This window comes from Sturnira hondurensis, unplaced genomic scaffold, assembly GCF_014824575.4.
Source record: "Sturnira hondurensis isolate 20B ecotype Veracruz unplaced genomic scaffold, ASM1482457v3 Scaffold0024758, whole genome shotgun sequence".
NCBI classification, from domain to species: domain Eukaryota; kingdom Metazoa; phylum Chordata; class Mammalia; order Chiroptera; family Phyllostomidae; genus Sturnira; species Sturnira hondurensis.
The window spans coordinates 1,475,089-1,498,089 of NW_028097389.1; the positions used below are offsets into that span (position 1 = coordinate 1,475,089).

Genomic DNA, 23,001 nt, shown 5'->3' on the forward strand with positions numbered 1-23,001 from the left:
CTGTGACGAAGACCTGAGCTGTCCCAGCACCAAAATCCCACGATTAGAGCTTTTTGACAACATGATGATACAACAGACACTCACTTCAGCTGATGTGGGAGCAGAAGACTCCATCCCGAGACAAGGAGTGAAGAGACACCATCCGGAAGAAAGCTGTGATGAAGACCTGGGCTGTCCCAGCACCAAAATCCCACGATTAGATCTTTTTGACATGATGATACAACAGACACTCACTTCAGCTGATGTGGGAACGGAAGACTCCATCCCAAGACAAGGAGTGAAGAGACGCCACCCTGAAGAAAATTGCGATGAAGATCTGGGCTGTCCCAGAGTGAAAATCCCACGACTGGACCTTGAGGACAAGCTGACATCAAAGAAGGTTGCCCCAAGAGTCCATAGATACATACTCAAAAGACCACCATTCTGGGGAAAATTTTGATTGACATGTTCTGCAACATCAAGCTCTGCAGCCTCATGCTCTGCAACATCAGAGCATGTGCAGGGCAGCAACGAGCCAGAGAAAGGACACAGCCCCGCAGCACGCACGGTGCAGCCTGGCAGACAGTACGTGCCCATCCGAAGGCAACATCACCCTCTCAAGGCACCTGCAGTAGGGCGACAGACACCAAAAGCAGCATAAAGGCAGACAGCGTCAGACCTAGGGTGAGGCATCCAGAGAGAATGTCACTGTGTGGTGTCCTGAGAGTTCCACCTTGGGACAGAAAGAGCTGCACTGTGACTCTTTCCTTCTGACTCTGCCTTATAGGAATGGGTTGCCCCAAGGGACCTGGACTTAATCTAAATAAAGCCTTGGGACTCAGGTTCCATATTCCCAAATTTTCTTGTATGATGCTATTGCTGTTTCTGAATGATTATTATTTTTATTAGGGTAGTATGGATTTGGGTTGAACATTCAGTGATAAAAATCTGAGTGAATGACATAGTTACCTCTTCAGATTCACTGTTATTCCTCAGTGTCATTGTCACTTGTTGGGCTGGTGATCATATAGGCAGCTTGGTGTTGTTGTTCCTGAGGCTCACTCAAGTCAGATGGCCAGAGCAGGGACCGAAGGCTGACTTAGAGGAAAGACTATATTGCAACACGCATGTTGGCTTGCTGGCGGAGACACTCTGCAGAGAAGACAAGCGTTTAACAGCCTGAGACAGCTAAGGCCTCTTCCTTTGTTTGCCCCCCTGCCCACCACAGGCCATTACAATCTGAGGCATTCTGTCCGAGCCTTCCTCAGCCAGGAGCCGCCTCCTGCACTAAGCAGCAATGGGCAAGGGGCCTCAGAGCCTGAGCTTTCCAATGGAGGCTGCTCTCAACATCCCAGGCTGAAGCTGGCCTGGCAGAAAACCTGAGGCTCCTCTGCTCAGTGCTCTGGAGTCTGTCCTTGAGCAGAAGAAAAAAGTCTGTCCTCTCTGAGCCAAGTAGGATGCAGCAGCAAAGAGAGGGTGCAGCACGACCTTAGTAGAGGCCCATCTAGTCTTCCAGAGGGGCCCCTGCCCTGAGTCATTCCCAGAGGCACCAACACAAACTAGGAAGGTTTTCGAAACTGAAAGAAGCAGTCTGTGGTAACCCAGGCAGCCTTTAGTCTGGGGTCTAAAAGCAGAATAGGGAGACTTAGGACGTCCTGCTCCCTGGAAAGTGTTGAGCAGCGACCGCTTTGCCCCCAGGGCTCACTCACCTGCTTTCTTAGTCCCAGCCTATCTGTCCTCACGTGGGGCCCCTTCCTGATCAGTAAATATAACTTTCTGTTAAAGCCAGTGTTTGATTTGAAATGCAGTTGTCCGATGTGCGGACCCCATACCTCCCTGGCCCCTTGAAGCACCTTCCCATGTGGGGAGCCTGGTCCAGTGAGACCTTCTGGCCCTGAAAAGGACCTTTGGGTGCAGTGTCAGTTGTGGCTCCTGTCATGACACCGGTGCAAACTGGGGTGGAACTTGGGCTGAAACCAAAGCCTGTGGGACATGTGTGTGTACACGTGTTTGTATGTGTGTGTAGACCTGGGACTGAGAAAGTGCTGTTTTCATCTGTGAACCCACCCCTCCAACTATCGATTTACTCAACGAATATTTATTGAGCACAGGTGCTTGTAGCTCAGGGTATCTGGTGACTGAGGTGAATGCAGCCCCTCCCCTCAGAGCATGCACACACGAGAGGAAGAGACAAGTCAGTATAATTTCAAATAACACTAACTGTTCCAAATGGAAGTACAACAGGATGAGAGGACAGAGTGAGGAGAGGGGCTAGGTTATACGTGGGGGTCAGGGGAGACCACTGAGAGGAGCCGGTTTTCAGTGGAGCTGTGACTCACGGGTCGTGTGAGGAGCTGGAGGAAGAGTATTCCTGGAGGACAGCATGGCAAATGCAAAGACCCTGAGGGAGGAAGGAGGCCAGCCTGTCCCAGGACCAGCAGAAAGGGGAGGAAAGAGAAAAGAATGAAGACACGATGGGAGAAGGAGACATGGCCCAGTCTATGGTGGGCCTTGTCAGCCGTGGTGAGGACTGTGGGTCTTTCTAAGTGTGATGGGGGCTGGGTGGGCTGAGACCAAGGCAGTGGAGTGACCTGGTGTAGACGATAGAAAGATCCTCTGACTGCGGTGTGTCTCGGGGCTGGGAGGCTGGCTGCTGCCTGTGGACCGTTTCAGCAGTTAAGGGGACAGTTGGCCCAAGGGAGTGGGGGAGGGGAAACGGCAACAGCAGGCGAGAGAGAGCACAGGCTTTGGGCCTGTGTCCCAGCCCACCTGCCTCCGCAGTCCAGAACCAAAGGGAGCATTGTCAAAAGCTTGTGGCCCACAGGCTGGACCTAAATCATCCTGCCTGCGGACAGCACACTTGAATTCAGGGACCACGGAAGCAAGGACTTCTCCATTGCTCCCCCTTCAACATACAGCCTCAAAGCCAGGGAAGGTCCTGATCACTTAAGGAGTTTCCCTAAATTGGTTAGAGGAGGGAGGCCCAGGCCCCAGGGTTCCCAGAAAGTTTCCACTGTGAGTCTCAGTTAACCCACAAAAAGCAGCTGATGCCTTTTCCTGCATCAACTGCCCCCTACTGTCCACCGCTGGAGATTAGAACCTTGCCCCACACCATCCAACGTCTCTCTGCTTTCTCATTCAGACAAAATTATTTTCAGTGGCTTGATTATGTCATTTGAGATTGTGATTATAATTGCAACATTTGACAATGTAATTCCTCTCAAATATTAGAATTGTTGTGCACATAGATCTTCTTTGTCATACTTTAAGTATTGTACATACTCAGTGTCTGTCCCTGATGCTCTCTCTGTGACTGAGGTTACCCGCAGAGTCAGATGGGTTGGCAGTTGCCAAGCATGAGACAAATAAACTCAGACACATCTAGAGATCTAGAAAAATTAGAGATAAAATTGGGGTCTGAACATGTGCACTTCTGAAAGCTTCCCATAGCTGCCAGTTTTTAGGAAATACAAGGGACAGAGGAACATGGGAAATAAACTATTGGGACAAATCAGCAATTTGAAAATAAAACAAAAAGACAAATGCTGTGATTTTTTTAACAAATAAATTGCAAGGAAGAACTTTTTGTCAAGATAATAGAGGAGGCGAACATTGTTCTCACCTCCCCCCACCCCAGTACTATCCCAGTCAAAACCATTTTAGGACTGTAGAAATGTGTATTTTCATCATCTCAGAGAGAAAATTGTCCTAATATTGTCTAAAATACATAAAATAAAAACTGAGAGAATTAAATCCTTTGACAGGATATTTTGGTTGGTCAAACAAAGAATATACAATACTTAAAGTATGACAAAGAAGATCTATGTACACAACAATTCTAATATTTGAGAGGAATTACATTGTCAAATGTTGCAATTATAATCACAATCTCAAATGACATAATCAAGCCACTGAAAATAATTTCGTCTGCTAGAATGAGAAAGCAGAGAGAAGTTGGATGGTGTGGGACAAGAGAGATTAGCGAAGGCAAGATCCTTTGAAAAAACTAAAAGAGTCCATCATCACCAAACCATTATTATATGAAATGTTTAAGGGTCTTAAGAATAAGATCAAAACTATGTACAATAAAATGGCAATGAGCAGACATCTATCAACAACTGAATCTAAAAAACAAACTAAGCAAGCAAGAACAGACAGAATCATGGGTACGGTGTTCATTTTGATGGTTGACAGATGGGAGGAGGCTGTGGGAGAATGCGTGAAAAGGTGATGGGGTTAAGAAGTACAAATAGGTAATTACAGAGTAGCCATGGGTCTGTTAAGTACAGTGTAGGAGACAAAGAAACCAAAGAATTATATACATGACCCATGAACATGAAAATGAGGTAGGGATTGCTTGTAGGAGCTTTTTGAGTGTACGAGGCAAAGGGGAAAAATGGTACAATTGTAATAGCATAATAAATAAATATAATGAAAATAAAAGCAAAAATGAAATAAAAAAAGAAAGACTATCAACAGAACCCTGAGTTTCCAAATAAAACCTCACAATATCTAGGACATAATTCAAAATTACTCAACATTCAAAGAGACAGGAAATCTGACAAATTCTCAAGAAAAAAGGCAATTAATGGAAACTAATCTTGTGATGACCCTAATGTTGGAATTTGTGGCTCTTATTATTATACTCAAGTAAAAAGGAAAATATGATATAGTAAATGAAAATTCAAAAAATACCAGCAGAGAAAAAAAAACTCTAAAAAATACAAACATGGGGGGAGGGGTTGTGGGACTAGGTGAAAATGGTGAAAGGATTAAATAAAACTATTAAATAAACAAACAAACAAAAACAAATAAGCCCCACAAAACTCACAGATACAGACAACAGTATAGTGATTACCAGTAGTAAAGGGGGTGGAGGGAGAGAGTAAAAGGTATAGGGGCACAAATAGTGATGGACGGAGATCAACTTTGGATGGCAAACACATGGTACAGTGTACAGATGATGTATTATGGAACTGTACACTTGAAACCTACATAATTTTATTAAGCAATGTAACCCCAACAAATTCAATGAATACATTTGTAAAAAGTAAATTAAAAATAATTTTAAAAATGGAATTTGGAAGGAAAAACTTCAATTCTGGTATAGAACAGAAGAATGAAAATGAGAATGAAGGAAAGAACCAGTAAACATGTAAATATATTAGGAAAGAATATGAAAAATGTAAAGAGCCCCAGGAACTTATGAAAACTATAAAAGACATATGTATATATAGTTAGCTAGTGTGTGTGTGTGTATATATGTATGTGTGTGTGTGTATATCTATAGTTAGCTGAGATATTGATGGACATATTTTTTAAAATATAGCTGAGAATTTTGCTGTATATTGAAGACCTAAATTTTAGCACCTTCTTGAAGGCCAGTGACACCTGAGCTGGATGAAACGGAGAAAACCACATGTAGAGCCATCATGATCAAACTACTGAAAAACAAAGATTAAAAGAGCATGTTGGAATGAGCCAGAGAAAAATTGATAACATGTAGGACCATAATATAAATACTTAACTACTGTTGACCATTCAGAAATGTGAAGGACATAAGACTGTAGAGCAGCAACTTTAGGGGCTGAAAGGAAAAAAAAAGAAAAAGAAACACTCTGCAAATCCAGGATTTTTGTTCAGAAGAAAATACCCAAGAGTGCCTAAAACATAAAAAGCATTTTCAAGTAAAAGAAGGTGAAGAGAATATACCTCTTGCTATCTGCCTTTCACTAGAAAAATGACTGAAAGAAGTTCTCCAGGCTGCAGAGTTACTCAGAGTTATTTCAGTGGCTCTTCATTTAGCCTTTAGCATATGATGTTACAGATACAATCTGTCCCTTTCTCTCTTTCTCTCACTGGTATGTTGGGTTACCTGAAAGAAAGAACTGTGTTAAATTTAACTCTGTGTTTTCCAGCATGTTTCACACTTTCTGGTACATAACTTGCATTTAATAAATTCTTGTTAATTTTTTGACGTGTTTCAGTCTCTCATAATACTTGAACACAAACTGTCTCATTTTGTTATTACAATAATTAAGCCAGAATAGTATCATTCCCCACATTGGAGAGATGAATAAATGAAGACCTAGATGAAGTGTCATGTGCAAGCACACTCCACAAAAGTGCACAAAATACTTGAGTCTGAATTAGTCTGGTGACAGTTTCACTCTCTCTGTGACATACAAGTGAGACACTGCCTATAGTGGATGCATTTCCACATCTAAAATCAGTGCAAAGGTAAACCAGTAATGATAATTATTTGAACACACAAATGTAGATTTTTAAGAATTTTTTTAAAACCAAAACTTTACTTAATAATTCATGACTTTACATAATATATATTTTTACTGAGGTAACTAGCAATAATTTTAGGATATTGATTATGCATCATGGTTAAAAATTTTTGACCACTTTAAATTTGGTCAATTTCTCTATGATATATAAAGACAACCCTCACCATTTTGTACACTCATGCTTTCTTTTATGTTGTTCTTATTAAATATTTAAATATGTGCTAAATGTAATTAAACTATTTTTTATTTTTTGCTTTACCTTCATTGTTGACACTATAACAGATGTGACCATTTATTTATTTATTTATTTAATAATTTTTTTACTTAATTCTTGTTCAAGTACAGCTTTCTGTCTTATCAGATGTGACAATTTACCCCTCACTTTGCCTGCCTCTACGCAGCCCATGCCCCCCACTTTTCTCTGGCCATCCCCACACTGTTGTCTGTGTCTATGAGTCATGCATATATGTTCTGTGGCTAATCCCTTCACTTTCTTTCAACCAGTTCCCTCCCCTCTGACAACTGTCAATCTGTCCCATGTATCCATGCCTCTGTTTCTACTCTGTTCATCAGTGAGACCACATGGTATTTCTTTTCTGACAGGTTTATTTCACTTAGCAGAATTATCTCTGTGTGTATCTATGCTGTCATGAAAGGTAAGAGCTCCTTTTTTTACAGTTTTATAGCATTTCATTGTGCAAATATACCACAGCTTTTTTATCTACTCATCTACTGATGGGTACTTCGATCGTTTCTAGATTTTGCTACTGTAAATAATGCTGCTAAAAGTTTCCTTCATATATTAATCCAGCTATATTATTAATAAGGAAGAAAGTAATGGCTTTTTATCTTTGTGGTCTCATTTTAAGATTAAACCTCTTATTCTAAAGAGATTCTTTGTCTCATGCAGTTTTCTGTAATGATTAGTATGATGCCTCCCTGGATTTGGTCCATTTGGTGGAATGGTGACTGTATCCTCCCTCTGCAAAATCTGCTCCAAGGACCTGGGCAATATGAAAAAAATAGAAAATTTTTATGATAAGCAGGTCAGTACAATGTCCTTATATACAGTATGGGTTACTACTGGCTTTTTAAATCACCCATTAATCACTGGTCACACAAGTTAAAATGTAGTTTTTAATAATCAACAATAGGGTTATTTCCTGTGTTAATAGTTATCTGAGAGCCATTTTTCTCATGTTAGTTATCTGACAAGTTTCTACATCCATTTACATATTCTACAATACTGTCCATTTTATGGGATGCTTGCTATCCATTTTGATGCTCAATTTCACGACTATGAAACAATTCTAAATCAAGAAATTTTTAGAGCTGAAAGCAGAATAATTTTACTTCCAATGACCAGTGATTGACAGTTTATAATTATTTTGTCTAATCCTATTTAATCTGAAATAAACAGTCAATGCATCTCTTTCTGCGCTGAATATGTTTGCTCATCGGGAAATCAGTAATGAACTGGTTGTAACCAGAAGAGATAAATGACTTTGGTGTCACCTGGGTTGCCTTGCTTATCAAACTGAAATGCTAGACAGATAATAATGTATTAAAGATGAGCCCACAGGCAGAACTTTAGTCTGATTGTCCATTCTCTCTAATATCTTTTTGAAGCATTTGTAAAATGTTTTTAAAGAGAAGAAAATTGTAGCCTAAAACTAGGCAGACCAGAAAACCACTACACAAAGTCAGTATATCAAATAATACAGTAACTTCCTTAGAAAAGAGATGTAAAACTATCCTAATGGTTATATTTCTACTTGGGTCCCTTTACACATGTGCAAGAAATTGTAAATAAAACAACTGTGAATCTTTCCTATAAACCGTAAGATGCCTGTAGTTAGTATTCTCCTGCGGGGACAAAAGAGTGTTTTATGTGTGGAACATTGTATAGTAATAATAGCTAAATATCAACTGTGACAATTTGCATTATCATTTTTAGAAAAATTGACAGCACATAGCTATTGTAAATTTGTGGTTTAAAAATAAACTGTATGTAAGTTGCCAGATTTATGAAATTTTAGCATGCAGGTCTTAGGCTTATCAACTTACCTATGACATGGACACAAATCTCTATAGATATGTGTTTTACAACTTAATGACAGAAAAAGTATACGTCCTTGCTTCTTTTATTTAAGGAACAGAAAATATTTTGAGAGAATTAGAGCAGTGTATTTGGCAGTTAAAAGTGAGGCGTCTCTCTTTTTTCACGTTTCACATCAGTTTATTTTGACAGCTGTAGTAACAGAGTCAGAGGTTTGATCACAGCTGTGTGGGTGGCCTCCTCATCAAAATCCCAGTTCCTACTTCCCTGTGGATTTAGTGTCATTTCCATCAGAGAGGTGCCCCTAGACAAATAAAGTAATAAACTGGAGACATCACTTTCAGTCTTTTCTTCTGCCAGGATGAGCCCGAAAAAGCTGGAAAGGAAGGAAAGAGAAATCCTACTGAGAGGAGAGGCGCTGGATCACCTGCCTAGTGCATGACTCAGGATGTGGCCGGAAGGAGAACTCTCCTGGAAATAAGCAGATGTAATTAGGGAATGGCAGGACTTTTATTACTGGAAGCCTTTTATGGACTGTACCTGAGAAGAACGTATACATACAAGAAAATTTGACTTTTTTTTTAAATATAATTTTTATTTAATTCTTGTTCAAGTACAGGTTACTGTCTTATATTCCCAACCCTGCCCGCCCCCCACCCCATGCTCCCCGTCTCCCTCCCCTTTCCACCCCCCACCCTTAGTTATTGTCCATGTGTCTTTTATACTTGTTCATGTGAGTCCATCCCCTTTTCCCCTGTGATTCTCTCCACTCTCCCCTCTGGGCCCTGACAGCCTGTTTTTCACCTATTTCATATGCTACATCCAATAGACACAGATTCCAAACATAAAATAGATTCAATTATCTACATATTATTGAAGCAAATAATAATAAATCAGCCATTTTCATAGTGACAATCTTAAGTAGGCATTACATTTTTTCGTGAACAATATAATGGGCTTATTTCAGTAATTTTTAAAAAGTTGCTTCTCTGAGAGTCTGTATAAAGGAATCTTGCTTAGGGTATGTTTGTTTATGATTTTGGAAAAGTATGTCTCATACACACCGTACACTGGTGCTAAATGTTTTTTAGTAGATGGTTTGTTTGTCAGGCAAAAATAGCAAGAGATTCTCAGGAATGTTGGGTACCAGTGATGCAAAGGAACAAATGAGATGGTCTCTGGTTTTGTTTATGACATGAAGCATAAAAGCACAGAAAAGATGATTAATTCCTTACCCTGCACAAGATTTGTAACATCCTCGTAAAAGTCACCACCTCACCCCCAACACGAGCAAGCCGGTGTTTCTAAAGTTCCACCCCACCAGCACCCTACTCTCTGCTGGGTAAGTCTTTGTTGGGCACGTCTGCATTATGCATTATAGATGCTCAAGCAGCTTCTAGTAGTTAACTAGCCTTTAGTGGCCAGAAATCAGTGGCACACCTCCCTTACAGTTGTAATAGCCAAAGAATAAATCCAGATGTTCCCAAATGTCCCCTGGGAAGGCAATGTTGTCCCTCATTGAGAACAACTGACATAAATATACTCGTCATAAACACACTTATATATGCATATGTAAACACAATACTCCCACTTAGTTCCATATAGCCCCTAACACCCATATACACATATATCTATGTCCAACATGTTCACATTCACACAGCCACACACAGAACACATACACACAAGCACCTGTACTCACATCCCGGCACATATACACCACACTCCACATGTATGTGCCCTGCTCCGTATGTATACAGCCCCACTTATAAGCACACATCTATATGAATGTAATATACATTAAAATCTATGTATTAGTAATAATATAGTTACTCAGAAACACTGTTTCATACTTTAAATAGTTTATTGCCATAAATATAGACTACGGTTTTTTCCTCTTGCAATTCTGACATGCAGTTCCTTAAGCTACAAGAGTAGATCTCAGTACACAGACTGTTGAAAAAAATCAGTCTGTTTTTCTTGATGTTTACATAAGCTAGGACTTATTTTTCTCTCTCTTAGTCTTTTATTACTGAAGGTGCACAGAGAACATTTAGAGTTTTACTGTCAGCATGACTTGTTTGCTGTTCTTCTATTTGTCTTTCAACGGATAGTGTACTGGGATGGTGATTGAACCGGTATGTACAAAGATGACCTATCAAAAAGACATTATTATCAATTTAAACTTGAATGAGGGTGAATGATACATGCTGTTCTTGTTGAAATAAATCGCATATATATTCAATATTTGTTTTAGTATGACCAGAAAAATTGCACAACACATTATTAAAATTGAATTGCTAGTATGATAGAATTTGAAGTCTATATTTGTTTTTCTTTGGGCTTAGGAATCACTGAACAACTTTTAACTCCAACGAAGACATGCTCTTCCTGTGTATTCTACGGAGATTTGCTAAGTTTGGGATTCAGAAAAAGTGCCCTAAATTTTTTAAGAAAGTTAATTTTTACAACAATATCTAAGGTAATTTTATAGCTTAAAATCACTAAGTCATCAAGTATTGGCTCTGTCCTCATGGTCAGGACACCACGAACGTTAGAGATTTCTGTCCTCAGTGAGCTTAGGATTCATTATTACATTGAGACAATATGTGGTTCTATGAGACATAAGAAACATGCTGAGTATATGAAATATAATTTGCTATAAAATAACAATAAGTTTATAAATGGTATAGATTAAAATTTTTTGAATAATGCTCTGGTTTACAGAAATATTCTGTGAAAGTAATTAGATGTATTATGAATTGGTTGAAGATGTCATGTATGATGGAAAGACTCTAAACACCATTTCTTCCCTGTCTTGACTGTGAACCTGAGATTTTTACCCTCTATTTATGCTAATATTATAACTTAGAATATACACTTTTTTCAAATAAGATGGTTTTTGCATTTTAATTTCTTTTTCACATTAATACATCACTGATTTAAATGTTGGAATGTAGACCAATCAATGACTTGGATGAGACTTTTTGACAAAAATTTTTTTTATGTAGGTACATTCAATACTTTCAGTCATTAAATAACAAAATAAAATGTACTTTGTTTTGGAGGATATACATTTCTATTACTTCTGAAGCTTGTATTTTATTGTGTTTTTTAAATATTTCTAGTAGTTAACACTTACATTTCTCTCATGCATGAATATGTACCCTACTGGCATATTAATAGAACTAAAATAGAAATTCAAATAGAATTTCTATAATTACTTTAGTTGCTAATTGTATACATGTTTGATAATGACTTTCTAACAGTAAATTTAAAACTATACACAAAAAATGACTATGCTTATTTCATGTGGTCAATTTTTGCCTATTATACATAAAAACCACCAAAATATAAAGTAAATGTATTTCATACTTATTCTCTTTAATATACTATTTATTATTGTGTCAATCTGTGTTTATTGAAATGTTGTATGAGTAAACTANTGCTAATTGTATACATGTTTGATAATGACTTTCTAACAGTAAATTTAAAACTATACACAAAAAATGACTGTGCCTTATTTCATGTGGTCAATTTTTGCCTATTATACATAAAAACCACCAAAATATAAAGTAAATGTATTTCATACTTATTCTCTTTAATATACTATTTATTATTGTGTCAATCTGTGTTTATTGAAATGTTGTATGAGTAAACTATAAAAATATTTAGGGAAGTGAAAGAAAAATCTCTTGCAATAGGAAAAATAAATTTACAGGTTAAATAATAGCTATTATTTACATTTAAATGCTCTTTGGTTTTTCTAATTACTTAATTAATGATCCTTAGAAATACTTAGAGCTAGTAGGTTAGAAATTAGTTAGATTAGAAACATTTTTCTAAATTATGCCCAACACTGCATGGTAGTGTTAAACAATGGTGCCAAATATGCCCAGGTACTAATATCTAGAACCGAAGAACATGTTTCCTTGTATCACAAAAAGGACTTTGCAGGTGTGATTGAGTTAAGAATCTTGAGATATGTTGGAGAGATTGTGGAGAAAAGGAGACCCTAATCCATTTTTTGTGGGATTGCAGACTGGTACAACCACTATGGAAAGCAGTATGGAATTTTCTAAGAAAACTAAAAATGAATCTGCCTTTTGACCCAGCAATTCCACTGCTGGGATTGTATCCTAAGAACCCTGAAACACCAATCCAAAAGAACCTATGCACCCCAATGTTCATAGCAGCACAATTTACAATAGCCAAGAGTTGGAAGCAACCTAGGTGCCCATCGGTCAATGACTGGATCAAAAAACGATGGTACAATTATGCAATGGAATTCTATGCAGCAGAAAGAAAGAAGGAGCTCCTACCTTTTGCAACATCATGGATGGAACTGGAAAGCATTATGCTGAATGAAATAAGCCAGGTGGTGAAAAACAAATACCATATGATCTCACCTTTAACAGGAAGCTAAACAGCAAAACAAACAAGCAAGCAAAATATAACCAAAGTCACTGAAATAGAGAGCAGGTTGACAGTGACCAGAGGGGAGAGGGGAGAGAATTCCAGGGGAAAAGGGGAAGGATTTATAGGAACTAGTATAAAGGACACATGGACGACAACTAAGAGGGGTGGAAATGGGAGGGAGGGGTGGGGCACTGGGGAGGGTGGGCTGAGATGGGAGTAAAAGACAGAAAACTGTACTTGAACAACAATTAAATAAATTTAAAAAAATAAAAAAAAATAAAGAATCTTGAGATAATATCCAGGATGATCAAGGTGGTCCAGATGTAGTCACAAGGATTCTTATAAACGAACACCAACGTGAAGACAGAAGCAGAGGGAAATTTGAAGAAGCTATGCTACTGGCTTTGAAGATGAAGGAGGCGGGCATAAGCCAAGGATGTAGTAGAAACTGGAAAAGACAAGGAAATAAATTGTCTCCCAGAATCTCTGGAAGGAGCATGGCCCTACTGACCCCTTGGCTTTAGCTTTGGGGAAGCCCATTTTGGACTTTTTACCTCCAGAACTATTATATTTATAATAAATTTGTATAGTTTTAAGCAGTTATATGGTAATTTGCTACAAGGACAACAGAAAACTGTAGAGACAGTTCTGCGTGGCATGGGCCCAGCTCCCACTCGAAGATGCACAAGACCCATGCCCACAGATAAGTTCTCCTGTGGGGAATCAGGCCTGCATTGTTACCCAGGCCTCTTCGAGACTTGCTTTTACTGAAACTCCCTCACCCTGATTTGCAGGGTGACTTCCTAGAATCCCTGCTAAATCTTCCAAGGACCAGTGTAACCGGTTAAACCACCTTTCCTTTTCATTTGCAAATATCCCTCTTCTGTGATGTGATTAGCGAAATTGCCTCCTTTGTTTTTTGTAAAAGGTAACCACCTAAAGCAACCTGTATATAGTAAATGAAGACCATCGTGTAATGTGTGGAGAAACCGGATAAAGGCTCACCATGGCGGAGGCCATGGCTTTTTGCTCCCCTTGAGGGAAAAGCCATGCCTGCCCTTTTCCTCCACAGGGCTCAGTAGTCCGTGTGAATGTCTCTCCCCCATCCACAACATCGTGGATCCCACGAGCCAGGGTCCACATCAGAAAACCACACCCTATTTCACATTAATTAAAATTAAACAAATATAATTTGTTTGTTTTGAATAATTTATTAAAAAGTAACCCTAAACAACACTTCCTATAATGTTGATTTTTATAATATGAAACTTTACTTACTTCATGGTACAGTTTTGCCATTTAATATAAAGTGCTAAAGTTACTTTCACTTTTCCTTGTTTATGTATAAATATAGTAATCAATGTCATATTTTTAAATAAAATTTAGTAATTTCAAACTAGCCCATAAAAATATATTTTTTAATATTTTCAACAATTTTATACCTAGCCTATCCTTTCAGCAACCCTTTGGGAAATATCTGGGCTAAGTGCATCAATCTTGTAAAAGGCATTTGGAACATGTCATAGTTTGGTTCCCATTATCATATTGGCACTTGACTCAAGGAAGGTAAAAAAGAATTTTTAAAATGAAAATTTAATAAGCATTTTCTAGAATAAACATTTTTCAGATAAAGAAATATATACATTGGTAGGCCTCTATCCCTAAAACACACCACGTAAAATTAACTTAGATTCAAACTAATGTAATGGATATCAAATAAGTAATTACATAGGGTTAATTTGCCTGTGAAGGAATTTATAACAATATAAAGTGATTGTCTTTCTTTTAATCATTTAAGAAGACCAAAGGAAACAACGTTGCTTTAATTAAACAGAAATTTCCTTTTGTACTTCATTTTTTTTATTTTTATTTTTTTATGAGGCTGTTGCCAGTTAGTGATTTTCCTGCTCCTCTCTGGGTCCACAGTTTTATCTGTGACAGGTCTATATGCAGAGCTCCTGGCGTAGGTTTACACTGACCTGTCAATTGAAAACACTGTACTTCTATTTCATTGGCCATCACCTTTTAAAACTCTATGAGTTACTGTTTTATTAGCCTCACTTCTTTCTCAGGTCACATGAATCCATTGACCTCTAGACAGTTGGCAAATAGAAATTTGGTGTTATAAATTCTGTATTATTGTATGGGAGAAACAATTTTCACTTAATAAGATATATGAGAGATTGTGGTTTGTTATATGTCCACGTATCTTTCATTTAATACGCACATGTGTGCATATATTTATATGTACATACTTTTTGGTTTTTCTTTACAAGATTTTTAGGTGTATCTATATGTTCCATGGCTTTTTATTTTCTGAAAATAATGCAAAACAACATTCTCTTTGTATATAGCCTTCAAATAATATTCCATGGTTATTTGTAGATGAATTTCTCAACAATTTTCTGGATGAATTTCTATTAATAATTATTTACCTCTAAGATGATGTCACCGAACAGGGGTCCAAGGGTGGGGGGCAATATTTGGCCCACCCAGGGATGCCAAAAAAACTGTTACAGAACAGATACACTGGGGCTGGGACTCCAGAGGATGGTATACTAATACCATCCGGACCCCCTTGGGCCCGATCTTCCCCGCCAATTGGAAAGACATCTCTCAATGCCAGAGATTTGTGAAAAGGAGACAAAATGTTTATTTAATGCTATTCAGACCTAATGTCTTCATTAAANATATCCAGAGCTCGTGGCGTAGGTTTACACTGACCTGTCAATTGAAAACACTGTACTTCTATTTCTTTGGCCATAATCTTTTAAAACTCTATGAGTTACTGTTTTATTAGCCTCACTTCTTTCTCAGGTCACATGAATCCACTGACCTCTAGACAGTTGGTAAATATATTATGAAGATAGTACTGCAATTTTCAGTTTATAAGAAGTTTGGGCTTATAAATTCTGTATTATTGTATGGGAGAAACAATTTTCACTTAATAAGATATATGAGAGATTGTGGTTTGTTGTATGTCCATGTATCTTTCATTTAATACCCACATGTGTACATATATTTATATGTACATGCTTTTTAGTTTTTCTTTACAAGATTTTTAGGTGTATCTATATGTTCCATGGCTTTTTATTTTCTGAAAATTGTTGCATTCACCAACTGCGAGAACAAATGTCGGAGACTTTCGGGGTTCCAAAGATGTTACTTTATTGGCCAAGTTTAACCTGCGCAGGGGCGAACTCTCCAAAGTGTCCAGAGACACGGTGCCCGCAAGGGCTGCAAATGAGAGTCGCGCCAAACGCTTACAGGCTTAGGGTTTTAAGGAGGCGCGCAAGCAAGCTGGATACAGAAGCAGATGTGGTGGTTAGCGGTTGGCTCAGGGGCACAATAGGGTTACTGATCATTGGTGAGTTAACTCGTGCACTGGCTCGTGCTCCTTTACCTAATTGGTCAGTTGAGCTCGTGCACAGGGGCAAAATTTCCCTCCCTAGTGACTGTCCAGATGGCTATCTGCCTGACTAACCTTTGCTCTTAAACCACATCCTGGAACACACCCTGCTCTTCGGGCGTGTCCCAGAGCCTCTTTGCGTTAGTTAGTAAAATACCTTTTGCTTCCTTGCAGCTATGTTCCAGCTAGTTCCCCTTGCCCTCAACAAAAATAATGCAAAACAACATTCTCTTTGTATATAGCCTTCAAATAATATTCCATGGTTATTTGTAGATGAATTTCTCAACAATTTTCTAGATGAATTTCTATTAATAATTATTTATCTCTAAGATGATGTCACCGAACAGGGTTCCAAGGGTGGGGGGCAATATTTGGCCCACCCAGGGATGCCAAAAAACTGTTACAGAACAGATACACTGGGGCTGGGACTCCAGAGGATGGTATATACCATCCGGACCCCCTTGGGCCCAATCTTCCCCGCCAATCGGAAAGACATCTCACAATGCCAGAGATTTGTGAAAAGGAAACAAAATGTTTATTTAATGCTATTCAGACCTAACGTCTTCATTAAAATATCATAGTCCTCTAGGATATCTACCTACCAACACAGCGCCCCCCTCTCCCCCTGTCCTAACTCTGGGTATCTTAAATCAGAAAAAGAGCATACCTCCGTTTTTCCCAGCTGCTGGTACCATCAGCTGTGTCACCGTCCAAACAGGATCTCCAGTTAATCCAAAGTCATGTGATACCTTCTCACGGTCCACTGGCAAGAGTTCTTTTTACCCATTTTTCCAGTCAAAGTCTCTCCTGCTTTCCAGGCCACGTGGCCAAAGGGAGCAACCCAAAGCCGTGTGGGCCTCTTCTACCAAAGCTGCAGGGGTCCGCACTGCACCAAAAGCGTGTGTCTTTCTGCTTCACCTGACTGCAGGAATCTCCATTCTGGCAAAGATGCGTGGCTCTCCCTTTCATCTGGGCAAGAGGGGGTCCTAACTGCCCAAAACCACATGGCTCTCCCCCCAATGGCTGCTATGTCTGGGTTTAAATCCCTGCGCCAATCTTCCTCTGTACCCCTATTTCCGACTCCTCCCACGATCAGTTACACCTGCCATTATTTCTGCATTATTACAAGTTTACTGGGCTGCCATTGTTAGTCTGGGCAGGTATGGCCCCATGTCGTGGAGCCAATCTTCTCCAAGCTCCCACACAGGCACTGTAACCTGGGGGACCTGCCCCCCAGTTACTGCTTGAGGGGAAGTGACTTCATCCCCCTGGCTCCAAGCCTGGCCACAGCCATTTAACATATCCAAGTGACCTGCCAAAGGCTATAGATTTGTTAAATGACCAGGCCATGGATTAGCTGCAAGGCTGTGTCTGTATAAAACAGCCCTGCATGTTCCTGATCCATGTGTCCCTTACCCCAACTCACCTGTGGGGGTGGGGTGAGGGCATCTTATATGTCTCTCCAATATTCCTATATACCTTGAGTTCTGGACACCATTCCAAATCTTTTTTTGCCCCCCCACCTTGGCTACACCCTGTATCAATGGTATCAATGATACAGACCATTTTGAAAGTTAATCAATTAACATGATTTAAAAACATTGCATGGTTGTATATCAATATTTCATTTGGTTCACTTGGCCAATTTCTATCAGAGGCACAAATAGAAATATTATTTCTACCTGAGGCACAGATAGACATATTATAGAAAAGTCTTAAAGCACAAACTGAAATACTTTTTTTTAAGCCCACCTTTTAAGATAAAGATTAGAGTCGTTCTGGCTTTGAATGATGTAGGTGTTTGGGTATCACACTCTAATTTGACATTAAATAAGATATCTGCAGAATCACCTAATATAAGACAAATTTTAATTGCAGCCCTGCTTGACTGCAAATACATTGTATCAGGAAGACAAAAATATATGTGTGCATGTGTGTACAATGGAATAATAGAGTTAAATTAAATATAAATGTGGCCCCTAATTGATGGACTAACTACTAGCTGTTGATAACACTAAATAAATAGCTGCTGATATTAAATAATAACCATTGATAAATCTATTCTTTTCTGTATTGAATACTATTAAGAATAAAGACCTTACAGGCAGACCACCTAATTAAAATCCTGTGTTATTTATTAGCCGTATGAGTTTGGACATAGGGTGGGGTAACATTATAGATGTTAGCCCTTATATAGTAGAAAATCTAAATATCAATTTTGTTACCCCAAAACTTAGTTGTCCTTGGAAATTTGCAGGGGATTTGTTTCAGCTTCTCAGGTGAACTGAATAAACCAAATTCACTGGTGCTCAAATAGCTTACATAGTATGACGCAGATCAATTCATAATGTCCACCAGCCACGTCCATAGACTCATCCACAGATGGAAAACAGTGCAGGTATTTATTAAAGAAAACCCGCAAATAAATGGACCTGTGCAATTCAAATCCACATTGTTCCAGGGTTACCTTTACTATTTAATTTCCTTGAACCTCAGTTTCTGTAGTGATAAAATGGACATAATAATAAAACTTAACTCATAAGTTTGTTGTAAAAATTAATTATTCTGTATAATGCACATAGAACAATGACTGGTAATTAGTAAGAAAGCCACTATATCAGCGTTTGCTATTATTCTGAAAGGCAGGCATCAGCAAAGCTTGAATGACCTTATTTGTTTGCATGTATTATTGGAATATACAGTCTGACTATTAAATGTTTAATTCACTATATAATTTAGATACCTGTCAAAAGTAAAAAAAAAAGAAACCCTTGGTTATATAACATTTTAATGCTCCTCTAAAGCAACTATTTGCTTATATAATTTAAAATCAACTCCATAGAAATTTTTTTTTTAATTCCTGAGAAAAAAACGGGAGGAAACATCTAGTAACAAGATCTGAAAATTTAAAGATATTTCAACATGAATTATATTTGAGGGATCTTGAATGTTTAAAGTATGTCATCAATATGTAGCGATATATTGAAATACTGTTTTAAATATATCCCCATATTATATAGTGTTAGGCTTTTGGAATTATCTGGAAAACTCAAAAGGACATCTATTGGTGGTCAAATCCAACAGAGACTCCCTTTATAGGTTGTGAATATAAAGACGATAACTTATTCATTGTCTATAGGATTGACACATGACTTTTTTCAGATGTATTAAGATATAATTGACATATAAGATTGTATCAGTTCAAGTTGTATGACATAAGGATTTAAGGTATGTAAAATAATTACTATGATAAATTTAGTAATATCCCATACCTCGCATAGTTAGCAAATGTTTTTTTCTTGTGATGAGAACTTTTAACATCTATTATCTTATCAGCTTTCAAATATACAATACAGTATTGCTACAGTCATTATGCTGTATATTTTACTTGAAGAATTTATGTATTTTATAATTGTAAATTTGTACTTTTTGACTACATTAACCCATTTTGCCCAAACCTCCAACTCCTGCCTCTGGCAACCACCAATCTGTTCTCTGTACCTGTGAATATGAGGGTTTTTGGTTTTGTTTTCTTGTTTGTTTTTTTAAAAAGATTTTATATGGCCCTGGCTGGTGTAGCTCAGTGGATTGAGCCCAGGCCTTCAAACCACACGATCGCGGTTCGATTCCCAGTCAGGGCACATGCCTGGGTTGCAGGCCAGTTCCCAGCAGGGGACTCACGAGAGGCGACCATACACATTGATATTTCTCTCCTTCTCTCCTTCCCTTCCCCTCTAAAAAAAATAAATGAATGAAATCTTTAAAAAAAGATTTTATATCTAAGTGAAATCATAATTTGATTTTATCTTATATTACTAAGCATAATGCCATCAAAGTCCATTCATACTGTCACAATTGGCAGGATCTCCTTCCTTTTTATGGATGACTAATATTCCATTGTAAATATATGCACCATATTTTATTTATTCATTCATCTTTCCATGGACACAAATTATTTCCATGCCTCACTTATTGTGATCAATGCTGCAATAAACGCATGGCCACAGATATCTCCTCCAGATAGTGACTGCTTTTGCTTCATATGAATTATATGGGAGTTCTATTTTTAGTATTTTGAAAAACCTCCATACTCTTTTCTTTTTTCTTTTTTAGCATTTCAATGTTTTATTTTATTTCATTTTATTTTATTTTATTTTACTTTTACTTAATTCTTGTTCAAGGACAGTTTTCTGTCTTATAGTCCCAGCCCTGCCTCCCCCAGTGCTCCCCACCTCCCTCCCATTTCTGCCCCTCACCTTAGTTATTGTCCATGTGTCCTTCATACTTGTTCATGGGAGTCCCTCCCCTTTTCCCCTGTGATTCTCTTCCTTCTCCCCTCTGGTCCCTGTCAGCCTGTTCCATATTTCAGTGTCTTTGGTCATATTTTGCTTGCTTGTTTGTTTTGTTGTTTAGATTCCTGTTAACGGTGGTATCATATGGTATTTGTCTTTCACCGCCTGGCTTATTTCGCTCAGCATAATGCTTTCCAGTTCCATACTCTTTTCTTGTTGGCTGCACTATATTCCCTCCAACAGCACACAGAGGCTTTTTTCCCCCTCAATTCCGTACCAACACATATCCCTTATCTTTTGATACAGCCATTGTAAGCAGGGGTGACGTGATGTCTTACAATTTTGATTTGCATTCCCCTGGTGATTAGTGTTGTTAAGCAACTTTTCAAGTACCTGTTGGCCATTTGTATATCTTCTTTAGAAATAAGCTTCTTTTATTCTTAAATTTTATATATATTTTTTGAAGTTTTACTGTGATTCAGCAAATGAGAATTTTCCATTGGCTTGTATACAAGGTGCCCAAATTTCTGCATAAGGGGATAACAAATAATGTTAGATTCATCAAACTTATTTAATAGATTGAGAAGCTCATATTTTGGTACTTCAGAGTTGAACATCACACAACAGTATTAGTGAAAGTGGAATACAAATCCTTAATAAAATCAACTAAATTAATATATTATCACAGAGGTCAAAGAAAAATTACAAACTTAATGTGTAAATAGATGCGCTCACCAGTTTATCTACTATTAGTCACTTAGAAATCAATCAATCCCAAACATAATGTGTGTCAAACATATTCTGAGGGACTCTCAGTATTTTATCCTCTGCCCTTGACTTTCTTTTCACTAACAGGATACGGCAAATACAATGAGCTGTCAGTCCCTTGATTACCTTTCATCATATTAGACTCCATCTTAGCAGACTGGAATAACAGAATCTCCTAGCCTTGAAAAACCCCAGCCATATAGTGAACTGCCTTTTGCGAGGACCACGTGACAGGGGCCATGTGACATGAAGGCAGTCTTCAGCCTACTGTCAGTAAGAATATAGGGCCCTTGCACTTACAGTCACAAGGAAATGAATTCTTCAAAACAATCTCAATAAGCGTAGAAGTCGATTCTCCAGTTAACCTTCCCGGTGAGGTCATAGCCTAGTCTCCACCCTGACTGCAGCTTCCTGAGATCCTGAGCAGAGAACTTAGAGCATGCTTGGACTCTTCATCTATGGAAACTCAGTTAATAAATGTGGGTTGTTTTAAGTCTTTAAATTTGTGGTAATGTGCTATGCAACAACAGCAACAAATGAATACCCTTGATCACTCATAACTTAGATATTTTCTTCACAGAAATCGCTTTGTAGTCAGAATTTTAATCATTCTACCCTGATACATACCTTTCATATTCCAAGATAATTTTGGTGCTATGCCATAACCTGAAATTCTTTCATGCTGTCAAAATATATAAACTATTGTTCTGTTCTTCGTTCACTATTCTCAGATACCTTCAGACTCTCACTTCCCTCTTTGTTTATTGTGGTTCCATGGCTAATCATGACCACATGTTTTCCTCAGTTTTCTTGAGCCATTCTTAGTTCATCACCCAGGTCTACTAAAAAAACCCCATCCTGTATCAACTTCCTGCCATGAAGTTTTCTCATTATATTTTCCAACTTTTATAAACAAAATCTATTCATACAGTAGAACAGACCAAAAAAGCTGGGAGTCATTTTTCTCTTTACGCTTGCTCTTAATATTTCACCTCTTGTCCATCAACAAAACCTGTGGATTTTGAAATATACTCAGAGGCAGTGAGAACTGCTCGAGATAGCTGCAACTTTACGTCTCATGTCTGAGGAAGTGCCTGCTACAGCATGGCTTTCCTCATGAAGTTTATTTGGAGAGTGGACACCAAACCCAGTCCTTTCTCATCCCACAGGACTTAAATGAAGGAAGGCCTCCTCCCCACACCGTCTTAACAGTGAATGAAGCTTTACAGTGGGAGCAATAAGAGTTAGGGTGAAAACAAGCCAGCAAACGGGTGCTTTAAATTTTGCTCACGCCCCTTTGGATGGGAAGGAAAAGGAAGGTAAGTTGTCATGACGATGGGACAGCAGTTCCTACTCCCCGGCTGACCGGGGTATATATCTGTGGCTAATGAGGAGCTATGTGTAGAAGTGGTTGGAGCAAGGAGCAGGAGAGATGGGAGCAAATGAACCCTGGATTCTGCGTGATGGCAGAAATCTTCTGGTACACATCAGAGGAGGCGGTGATATTTTGGAAGTAAGAACCTAAAGATAAAAACCTCCCTGATGACTCCTCACTGGTTAGACTCTCCTGCCTTCCTGGTTGTTCTCTACTGCTCTTGGGAAGGTGGATAGACTTCTTTGTGACCGTGTAAAAGAACACACATAAATTCATAAACACGCACACATGTACACACACACACACTGGACTTACAGAAATTCAACTCATACAGTTACAGATCAAAAGTGACTCTGTTAGTACCAACTGATGCACTGTTGAAACAAAAATATATCACTGATACTCGG

At 38.4% G+C, this 23,001-nt stretch overlaps 1 pseudogene; it reads left to right on the forward strand.

Moving 5' to 3' along the window:
* The first annotated feature begins 444 nt into the window (after positions 1 to 444).
* The window catches only part of LOC118981802 (phosphoglycerate kinase 1-like), a 102,273-nt pseudogene continuing 79,716 nt past the window's right edge, over positions 445 to 23,001 (forward strand).